Genomic DNA, 12,254 nt, shown 5'->3' on the forward strand with positions numbered 1-12,254 from the left:
AATCTTAATGCCTTGTGAGGAAGGCATGAGCGAATGTTTTTTTGTAAGTAAATATTTTAGGACTTGCAGGCCATAGAGTGTCTCCCTCTCTCTCTCTCTCTATTGTAGTGATAATGTGGCCATAGACGCTAAATAAACAACTGGTATGACTGTGTTCCAGGAAAATGATTAATAGAGAATGAATTTGAATTTCATATAATTTCTAAGTTTCTTGAATATCTTTTCATTTTTCAGTAATTTTCCAAAAAGTTCTTAGATGTTAGGACTTATAAAACATCAGCATGGATTCACTGGTAAAAAAACATTCATCAAACTATGAACTTAAGAATTGTGCACCTTTACTGTGAATAAACTGCACTTTGAAAGGAAGTAAAAACTGACTAAAAGGTTTAATCTGAAAAAAACTTCAGCATAACAACTGGATTTGACTCATTTGAAGTAGTTTAGAGACCTTTATTTTGAAGCTTTTTATATCTTTTTATTTTTAGGCCATCTTTAGTAAATATTGTAATATCAAATCCACATGTCTCTTCACTGCCTCTTTTTATCCCAAAGGCGTTATTAAACCCATAGATGAAAACCTGGAAAAATGCAGAGCCATTTGTTTTGTGGAAAAGTGACTGAGGAAGGACACTGATATAGATACCTTATCTTCAAAACTAAGTATCAAACTTTCAATTAAAACTAGAATTTAACCACTCTGTAGAAGTGTCCATTTTACTCAGCTGCAAAGCTTTCAGGAGGGTCCTGTGGTCCACATTCACTGGATCTTCTTATTAATCTCTGAGTTTAATTTTTCTACAGACTTGATTCACTAACTTGCTCCACACACTTTTTATCTTAATTTGTTGAATTTATATTCTACTGATAAAAGAACACTGTTTTCTTCTCTTCACGATTAATTTTTCCTTTTTGTGCTTTTAGAATTTTATTTCAGCAGCATTATAGACAGGATAGAAGACACATCTATGTAACTACACAGACATCTTGAATAAAAACCAACACATTTCAAGTTAAATGAGATTTATCCTTACATGATAATGTAGTATCAGGCTTGATTAAAGTGGTTATAATTGTTTATTCATCCAAGTGAAGGTAGTATGGTTCAAGTTCCAAAAGCAAATCTGAATATTTTGTTGTTTCATTGGCATTGGAGAAGTTGTTACCAGAGGGAAGAACAAGGATGGAAAGTTTTGCATGAGATCTATTTTACTAATTATAATGAAAACCCATTGAAATTATATTTTAGTATTATTTGTATATTATACATGTCTCTTTGGGGATCTAAGGTTATCATGATATCTTTAAAACATTTAACTGTGGATTCTCCCAACTGTGGAATATTGGGACCTTTTTTTGATACTTGAGTTCTGCTACTGGTATGAGGAAATAGTAGGTATGTTTTTACAAATATTTCTAAAACAAACTCTTGGCAGAAACCCCTCAGAGTGCCATGATGCCCTTTATTATTCAATTTATATAATTATCAGTGCATCCATGAATGTGAAAATCAATCTTCCCATGGGATATTAAATCAAGGTCCTAACAGGAAGTCATTTCTATTTTCTTCAGTGTAATTCTTGAGAGTATGACAATTACAAAATCTTGAAGTTCTAGTTCTAATTATACTTGGCATTTAAAATAGCTCACTTTGATAGAACTATTTGTATTTCACCCAGTCTTCTCATTCCCTGGCTTGACAGATGTCAATCAGTAGTTAACTACCTTTATTTATCACATGCAATTGATGATTCTTCTTTCTTAATCTCATTTCTCAAACTTCCACTTTTCAAAATCTTTGGATTTAGAATAAAGATCAATGCCAGAACTTGATTTGATCTTCTCTAGTTTTAAATCTTGATAGAGGAAATGTAAAGTATATGTAATTTAAGTGAATCCCCAAACAGAAGGGACTATTTAGAAGATTGTTTCAGTTCAGTAGCTCAATCATGTCTGACTCTTTGCAACCCCATGGACTGCAGCATGCCAGGCCTCCCTGTCCATCACCAACTCCCAGAGTTTACTCAAACTCATGTCTATTGAATCAGTGATGCCATCCAACCATCTCTTCCCCTGTCATCCTCTTGTCCTCCTGCCTTCAAGCATTTTGTATGATGTACTCTGCATAAAAGTTAAATAACCAGGGTGACAATATACAGCCTTAATGTACTCCTTTCCTAACTTGGAACCAGTCTGTTGTTCCATGTTCTGTTCTAAATGTTGCTTCTTGACCTGCATACAGGTTTCTCAGGAGGCAGGTAAGGTATTCTGATATTCCGAACTCTTCCAGAATTTTCCACAGTTTGTTGTGATCCACACAGTCAATGGCTTTAGTGTAGCCAATGAAGCAGAAGTAGCTGTTTTTCTGTAATTCTTTTGTGTTTTCTATGATCCAACAGATGTTGGCAATTTGATCTCTGGTTCCTCTGTCTTTCCTAATCCTGCTTATACATTTGAAAGTTCTTGGTTTATATACTGTTGAAGCCTAGCTTGAAGGATTTTGAGCATTACCTTGCTAGTGTTTGAAAGGAGTACAGCTGTGCGGTGGTTTGAATATTCTTTGAGATTTCCCCAAAAATTGGCTAAATCATTGCTATGTAGTTTATATACTAAGGTTATAATTATGCTTACATGACACAGAGAATTTTCATTTCTCCTGTAAGATGTGATGTCATTTAATAGTTCATATGTCATCCTTAAAAATTTAGCGACAAATACAATTCTTTAAAAAAAAAATCTTAATTAAATACATTTATTTATAGGATAGAAGGTAATTTTTCTGGCACTGATACAAACATCTTATTTCTGAACTTACCCTGTCTGTAAAAAGTGAAATGCAGTGCCCGAGGATACATTTTGTTGACAGAAAACTCATGCTCTGAGGTTTTTGGAGGTTCAGCATAGCGAGCATATATATGTGGTGATTATTTTAATCTTTCTTGATGCTTGGACACACTCAAAAACTGTAAGGAGAATTACAGTTGTGAAATTATTATTATTATTCTGTATCATTATTATTGTGAAATAATATTATTTTCTGTACTATTCTTGTGAAACTGCAGAGTGGTGAGGTACCCTGCTTTAAAGTGTCTTTTTAATGCAGAAACAGGAACTGCTTTCACACGGAAAATAAACACTTTTCCAAGTTAAGTGGTTGTTTAAAGAAAAGATACATTTGATAAGTAAGTATTCCAGTGAGGGAATAACTATACTTGTGCTGACAGCACAAAGACAGACATAGAGAAGGAGTAAATATTGATTGTGCATCAGAATGATCTGAATTTTTATCAGACTGATTTGAATATGAACTCTGAAGCTTACTATGTCACTTGATCATGTTTCTGGGTCCTGTTTATCCTGTGTTACTTTATCTCTAAAATAAATTTAGCCATGAATGTTCAATAAATGTTAGGTAATTGTATTATGTACAGTTGACAGGAACAGAGTAAAGTCCTGCTTAAAAGAAATACATTGAAAAGCTTAGTACTGTCAACACCCCACAGTGAGTTTTTTTTTCCTTCTTAGAACTTGTGCACTGCAGCATAGCAGAAAGGATACTCTATGGAATTATTTTGTTCAAATCCTTTCAAGCTGCTTCTGCAGAGAAACAAACTTCTATGAATTAACTCTGGCAGTAGCAAACTCTCAGGAGATAATGTAGCCTCTATATCCCCCACTGCAGTTCTTCTGAAGTCTGTGGACCCTGCAAATGATTGCTTTCCCTCTCTTCCATACTTCAGAGCATCATTATTAAAGTAAATTCCAGTTCCAATGTCAGATGACTTTAATTCTTGATGACATGGAAAATTAAATGATCTCCAGATATCTAACCATTTTATTGCATATTCAAGGTATCTCTTCCTTTAAAATGATGGAATAGTTACTTTGATACTTAGAAAGGGTAAAAACATTTATTTAATGCTGGGTGAAAAACTTAGCAAAAATCTTTCTAATATTTTTCCTAACAAATCTCCCAAAATCTCTCATGAAAATGCAAAATTGAATAGGGTAGAGAATGGTCCACCTATAATATCCATAGAGAAAATTAATTCTTCTACTAAAAGTTTGTAAAGTTGTTTTTCTCCTTTCAAGTGTTTTTTTTTTTAAGCAAATATGTAAAACACAACTGCTGTGGAACAATAAATCCACAGTAAATGGTAAATAATAAAAGCATTCAGAATAAATACCTTGAATTTGGCAAGTATAGGATGCTGATTCTTTCCCTAATTAATCACTATGAAGAATTAAAGTGACAATTACGTTTGCTATATCAGGACTGTGACTCTACCACCAATTATGAAATTTCCATTGATATTAGAAAGTGTAGTATCTGAGAAAAGAAGCATTCCAGTATTATACACATACACACATATATGCAAACAGTTTACCCACAGGGGTTCTATCCTTGATTTTTTGATCCAGCAGGATCAAATCATGAATATAACCCTTCCAGCTTGTATGACCTTGAAGGAAAAAATGCTTACAAGTACTGTGCCCATATGTAATTGGAAATTTGACTAATTCTTCAGAGTTTAAAATAGATTAGGAATAATACATATATAAGAAATATCATTAGACCTGTCCAATCTGGAGATAAATATAAAATAACCTACAAGGAGCCTTGCCTTACAGCCCTCTTCTATGTAAGAATAATATAAAGCTTCAGTGCCTTTATTAATGTGTCATCAGATGATCGCTAGGCAGTCTCAAGTTGTCGTGTCTCACGTTACCTCTGGAAATCAGCTTTAGCCAAGCAGTTTTCAGGTAGACTCTGACTGATTCAATTTGCTGCTAGAAATCAGCAAAGGTACTCGGCTTTCCTGTCATTTTGGAGCTTCATTATCTCTGCTGGGTGTTGGAATTAGGGAATAACTATAGAAAATGACTGTCTCCCTGACCTTGAACCTAAAATATCATAGATCAAAGCAGCAATAGTTAAGGCCTGAACCTCAAATTTTTTTCTAGATCACAATGGGGACAAGTCGTGTTCAAATCATATAGCCAGAATACAGCCCAGCTGGACTAGAATTCAACTTTTAATCTCCAATTAAGTGAGGTCATAGTACATTAAAGTTATTTTATCTTCTATAGGAATCTATACTTTCCTCCCTCCCCACTACCAGCCATGTTCATAGCTGCTTAATGATTAGTAAGATTTGAAGAGACTCATATGCAAACAAAGATATGAGTGTGCACAAACACCATCTTTCTCTGTTAATGTGCTTAGTTTAGCACTTAAATAAGTGTAAACCAGATTTCTGTAAACAATTTTTTTCTAGTTGAGCAATTAATTTGATTATTAAACTTTAGAATTCTTATAATTCACGTTCATAGTGAAAAGAAGTGTATCCTTGATTTTGTAGATGTCTCTTTATTTGCTAATTGCTTACATTCTTATAGTTTTGCCTTTATAGATGGTTCAAAATAGATATGAGGTTTCTTCACTTGCTGTTTGTTTTGTACAGAAGATAGCATGAAGAGTAGGGACTATAAGTGTGCTTTTCATTGCTATATTCTGATCTGTTTTCTTACTGTTATAGTTTTTTTTTTTTTTTTAAATAGACTTTGTTTTTAGAATTAGGGTTTTTTAAAATAGTTTTAGATTCACAGTAATACTAAGTAGACGTTACTGAGATTTCCCACATGACCCGCCCCCCACACACAAATGCATGGCCTCCCCCATTATCAACATCCCCCAGCATCACTGGCACAACTGGTGAACATACATTGATGTATCATTATCCTCCAAAATCCATAGCTTACATTACCATTTACACTTGGTGTTTAACATCCTATGGGTGTGGAGAAATTCATAATGACACATATCCACTATTATAACATACAGAAGAGTTTCACTCCCTTAAATAAACTCTTTGCTCTACCTATTCCTCACTCCTTTCTCCCATCCTCTGGCAACAACTAATCTCCTTATGGTCTTCAAATTTTTGAGTTTTTCAGAATGTCATATAGTTGAAATTATATAGCATGTAGCCTTTGCAGATTGACTTCTTTCCCTTTAGTAATATGCATTTAAATTTTCTCTTTCCATGGGGAACAGTTCGTTTATTTTTAGCACTGAATAATATTCTATTGACAAATTATCTAATAATTTCCCTGGTGAACTCTTAGTTGTTTCTGAATGTTTGCAGTTATGGATGAAGCTGCCCTGAGCATCTTTGTGCAGGCTTTGGTGTGGATGTGTTTTCAGTTCCTTTGGGTAAATACCAAGGAGCATGATTGCTGGATCATATAGAGTAAGTTGAGTTTTGTTCAAAACCATCCACCCAACTATCTTCCAAAGTAACAGTACCATTTCGCATACCCACCAGCAGTAAGCTGGGTTTTTCAGTTTAATATATTGTCTACCCTCAATGACAAATCATGTGTAAATAGACATTCCTTTTAAAGAGGCAAAAAATTCTGTTAAGAAAAGCATAAACATGTTTTTAAAATTGGCTACACACACAATACTTGCCAGTTATCGTATTTTGTCATAATTATGTTTTTTAGGAGAGGAAAATAATTATTTTAATCCATTAGGTCACACTGTCTTGAGTGCCATACTTTCTTAGAATTCCCTAGTGCTGCAAGCCCTGCAATATCTATCTGCCCCTTGAGATTTGCTATAATTTCTACTCTGAAATGTGTGCAGCATATTACTATTATGTTTCTTGAACAATGATTACATATGCATGTAGTTTTTATTAATTATTTTATAATGTGAGTTCAAGCTGGATATAAATCTGACTACCTTTCACTGAGCTTAATTCATTCCATTTGTATTGATCTAATAGGATAATTTTTCAGGCCTAACTTTCATTTAGGAAATTAACACTTTAGTCTCAGAAATCTGTTCACAGTATAATTACAGAATTTCTTCTAAGAGTTTGTAACATGAAAAATGTTCCATTGTAATTTAGTATCAAAACTGAACTAGGCCATTGCATGTGAGGAACAGGAAGTGTTATAAAAACATGTTGTTTTAGAAAGTGGTATTTTTATCTTAAAAATATATATGTATAAATATACCTAAATGCAGATATACAAAAAGTATACTTTGGGATCCCACATACACCCAAGATTACTTTTAAATCACTTGGTAAGATGTATAAAATTAGGAGGTCAAAGTATAGTTTATGCAAAATTTTATTCTGAGTCAATACTAATGGATACAAGATGAAAGAGACGACTTTGAATTAACTCCCCACTCTCCTACTTAAACTTTATTTTGTACCTGATTAATGATAGTAGACAGGATCACCTATGTTCAAAATACCAGCCACTCTGTAATTTGGAATGTTTTTTATACAGTCTCTGGAATTACCTGTAGGGTGCATTTGCAGGTAGATAAAACCTTCTATTTCATTATCAACTCTACTTCAGTTGACATTAGAAAAATATGTAATAGTAATGTAGTTTTGGGAGCCTGTTAAAGACTAGATCTGTACTCAAAATCACACTGAAGCAGTATGCTTTTTGTTATAATAGCTAAACCAATATATTAAGTATAAAGACTGATGAAGAAGTACTCAGAGTCTATGGATTTATGAATAGTGTGGAGATATATGCTTACAGAAGCCTTTGACTGCATCTTAAAAGTTCAATAGTCCTAGAAACATTTGAAAATTCCTCCTTTCCCACTTTGGAGCAGACTTCATCTATTCACTGGAAATGTAAAATTTGTATATCATAGTACTTCTTTTAAAAGTCTAAACTATTAACATGTAGCCATCCTTTTAAAGAGCACTTAAGTGCTACTTCACTTTTATGTATACTACATATAATTCTTTTATAGAACATAAGGTCCAGAATGGTAGGGGCATTTATTTATGTTGTTCATTGCTGTATTTCTGGGGCTAGCAATGATGTTAAGACAAATAATAATTACCCAACAAATGTTGAATGACTAAATGTAAATTTAATTCCTGTCAGATGAGTTGATAATTATATAAAGCCTTTGTATTAGTCTGTTTAGGCCGCTATAACAAAATACCACGGAAGGGTGGCTTATAAATATTGGAAATTCATTTCTCACAATTCTGGGGTCTGGAACTCAGAGAGCAGGATGACAGTGTGATTGAACGAGGATCCTTCTCCAGATTGCAGAATTCTTCAATCCATACATGATAGAAGGAACTAGAGAGCTCTGTGGGATCTTTTTTATAAGAGCTATAATCCCATTCATGAGGATTCCACCCTCAGGAGCTAATCACTTCCCTAAGGCCCTACCTTCTACTACCATCACCTGGGGTTAGGATTTCAACAAAGGAATCTGAGGAGACAAAAACATTCATACCATAACACTGATCAAATTAATAAGATTTTAAATCTTATGATGTTTAGAATTATAAGCATAAAGGTATTAAGATATATACTGATGTGTTTAACAACCTAAAATTCTTTTTTTCCAAAAAGGTTTAGTTTATCCATTAATGATGTACTTGTTACCTGATGGTCATCATTTATAATGTATGGATCCATCTCCTGTAGCTTCAGGGTAACTAGATTTTTGCATTTTAATTATGGGCTTGACTAGCTGAGTTAAATCTGTTATGTGTGTGCTTATTGTTATTATTGACTAAATCTTTCAGCAAGTATCCAGTTTTACCCGAGGAAAGAAAATTTAGATAGTTATACATAACAACGTTTATTCCCCAAGTAAATAGAGTTGACATTTCTTTGACCAGTAGTGAAAATTTGAAGTCTCACATTACTCTGGATCTAATGATTTTTTGTTTTATCCTTATAGACATGGAAGTGGTTCAGCGATGGTGAAATATTTCTTAGATTCTTAGATTTTTATGTTTATCTCTTAGTGATCTTTTATTTTTATTTATTTTAAATTGGTGAATAATTGTTTCACAGTGTTGTGTTGGTTTCTTCCGTACACTAATGCAAAAAGTCACAATTGTGTATATATATATCCCCTCCTTCTTGAACTTCCTTCCTCTCTCCCATCCCACCTGTGTAGGTTGTCACAGAGTGCCAGGCAGCTTTCCACTCTTTTATACTCCAATTATTGTTCCATGTCATCAATCCATCTACCTGATACACAAAGCCATTCTTTACGATGGCCCTCTATTCCATGTGCCTTATTTCCTTAATATGCTATTATGCCATTCATTTTTTATCCCAACCTCCTTTTTAAGATTTCTGTTTACATTTCCTTCCACAGTTCCTAATACCTAACCACACTCTCCTCTGTGACCCCATGGACTGTAGCCCACCAGGTTCCTCTGTCCATGAGATTTTCCAGGCAAGAGTACTGGAGTGGGTTGCCATTTCCTTCTCCAGAGGATCTTCCCAAACCAGGGATTGAACCCTGGTCTCCCACATTGTAGGCAGACACTTTACCATCTGAGCCACCAGGGAAGCCTCTACTCATTATTACACATGTGCAATAATGCTGTTGTCTATTAGAGTATCACTTTAAATGACTACTAAATTGTCCAGAGTTTAAAAATTCTGAATTGTCAAACTATTGGCAATGGAGAGAAGAAACATGAAAATCCGTATTTGCTTACATAAATATCCACAAGATGCATTGCTATGTCAACTTATAACTGCAACTCAGATCTCTTACAGAAATACATAAATTCAGTGAGGGAAGTGGATGCAATTTAATGGCTACTTGATGGGGGATGAGACATGTAGAATGAGAGGAATTAGTCCAGATGACTTTATGATGCTCATGTCTGTTTTAGTTTTCCATGCTGCTCTAATGATTGCATATTTTCCTCTCTGATGATAATTTACTTCATCTCTGCCATATTGTATAAATGTCCTTCTCCTCTAATCTTGAATATCTTAGGTTATGTAACGTTCTTTGTATTCCTCAAGTAGCCTACCATTCTCTTTAGGATTCCATAGCTCTTTATGCATATCTTTATTATCCTTTAATTATTCATTTGCAATACTTTCAACTCACATGAGTGTGAGATTATTTAGGAAGGGCTACAAGGTATACCTAACATAGTAGATCCATTAATAACTTGTAGAATTTGTATACTATCTCTTTGACTAAGCCACCAGGACTGACTGACTCAGTGGAGAACCAGGGAACATCTATTTATTTCTAATTTACCTAGAAATATTGAAAACTAAGGGCAAACAGACTGAAAGGGGGCCATGCAATTGAGAACAAATTCCATATTAATGGCATATTAATGAATTTCATGGGCACCTAAAGTTACTCCTTGACTGATACTGTGCCAAAAAGCCAGATGATATATTGGGGGCAGAGTTATTGACTATGCCTTTTGAGAAAGTATAGCAAAATCACAGTAACCAAGAGATAGTAATGGATATAGTAGTGGTTGTTCTATTATTTATTACTTAATGCATGCGTGCTAAGTCACTTCAGTTGTGTCTGACTCTGTGCAACCCCACAGTTGGCAGCCCACCAGGCTCCTCTGTCCCTGGGATTCTCCAGGCAAGAATACTGGAGTGGGTTGCCATTTCTGTCTCCAGTGCAAGCACGGATGCTAAGTCGCTTCAATCGTGTCCAACTCTGTGACCCTAAGGACAGCTGCCCACCAGGCTCCTCTGTCCACAGGATTCTCTAGGCAAGAATACCGAAGTGGGTTGCCGTTTCCTTCTCCAATTACTTAAATAAAAGGAAGTGGGTTGCCGTTTCCTTCTCCAATTACTTAAATAAAAGAGTATATTGTATATAATTAGTGGTATTTGTTCTTTTGGTTTATAAATACAATACCTATTTGATTCTCCCATTCTGGGTGTTATGATCATCAGTCTGCATAGATAACATCATTTACTTTTATTCTAGCAGCATTGGGTACAACTGTATAACTGGGTAAACTGAGATGTAGAGGTTTTAAGTTAATTGTGTAAGGTCAACTATGAAGAAGGAAGTAAAGCCAAGATTCCAACTGTGTCTCTAAGATTAAATCCTGTGTGTTTTACCACCTAAAATCACCAGACCAAAGATGCTGAATCTTTTTTCTTCACTTATTTAATATTATTTCCCTTCCTTCAACTCTACCTTCTTCATAATGGGTTTTATTAAAGTCATTTAGACAATATTAGTATGCATCCTGTTCAGTGCTTGGTATTCTATGCAGAAAAGGTGTGAAGTATATCCAGAGTAACCATTGAACACAAAAATGCCTGTGGAAGAACCTGCAGGACAAGGAGCGACGATGCATACATAGACAGTAATTGCCCTAGAAAAAGCAAACACAGGCTTGAAAACACATTGGGGAAATGAGACTGGGAGAGGCAGAAGAGGTCACTGTTGCTGCTGCCTTGCCTGATGTTTGGGAGGAGTTAATTATTGAGCAGCAGGTGTTTTCTGTACTCAGCAGAGAGCCTCCCGAAAGCAAAACTGGCAGAGCTGCCTCTGAACAAGAGCCACCGATCCTGCCATTGTTTGGCACGATGAACCAAGCTTTCTGCTCTGGGAAATGCTGCATTGTATTACCTTGGATTTCATCCAGCCTGGATCCCATCAGACAGAATTGCCTCATTGTGTTATTTCTGACTGACTGGGGTAAGACTGCAGGTTTTGCTTTTCTGAAAATCAACCTGAAGCAAATCACCTTTGATTACAGATTGAATTTACAAAGTTGTTTATTTCTCATCTTATTCCCTGATCTCAGGAACTGCAGAGTGAAATCCAGTAAGATCAAGCCACATCACCTTCCTTCCAGATTCCAAAATGTCTGAAGATATGAAAAAGCAAACAAACAAACTCACTAATAAAGATTAACTCCTGTTTCATTATAAAAGTGAATTTTTTCCAACACCTCTCCTTCTCGGTCCTAGGCAAACCAATATAATATTAAGATAAATTGCATATTATGTTTCTAAAAGTAAATCATAGCTTTATAGTAACTGTCTTATATAATATTCAATTTTATAAGGACTTTTGGAGAAAAATGGCTTTGATGAAAATGCCCATTAAAGAGAAAAAAAAAAAAACACCATCTATATTAATGACAATACTTATAACACCATGATAGTTCACACTTATTTAATATTCATTAAATGCTAAGTTGTGTTAAGCTCTTTAAATACACTTTCTAAATTAATCTTCACAGATTAAATGGTAGGAAATATCCTTTCTGTTTTTGTTTTGACCCTAGAGTCAGAAATTTGTGTTAATGAGAGTCTGCAGTTCTTGGGGCGCTATCATGATTGACCTATGTCCACAAATCTCTTCTTTTTACTAGGCATTGGTTTTTTAATAGTTTGTTCCTTTATTCCTAGTCTCCATGCCCATTCTTTTCCTCACA

At 34.6% G+C, this 12,254-nt stretch overlaps 1 long non-coding RNA gene across 1 annotated transcript; it reads left to right on the top strand.

Moving 5' to 3' along the window:
- The first annotated feature begins 11,337 nt into the window (after window positions 1-11,337).
- On the top strand, window positions 11,338-11,728 carry LOC139180031 (uncharacterized). Its single transcript, XR_011564381.1, has 2 exons — window positions 11,338-11,509; window positions 11,619-11,728. It is a non-coding gene; the product is annotated as an uncharacterized lncRNA (long non-coding RNA).
- Window positions 11,729-12,254: the final 526 nt, after the last annotated feature.

The sequence above is a fragment of the Bos indicus genome, chromosome 26 (genome assembly GCF_029378745.1).
Source record: "Bos indicus isolate NIAB-ARS_2022 breed Sahiwal x Tharparkar chromosome 26, NIAB-ARS_B.indTharparkar_mat_pri_1.0, whole genome shotgun sequence".
NCBI classification, from domain to species: Eukaryota; Metazoa; Chordata; class Mammalia; order Artiodactyla; family Bovidae; genus Bos; species Bos indicus.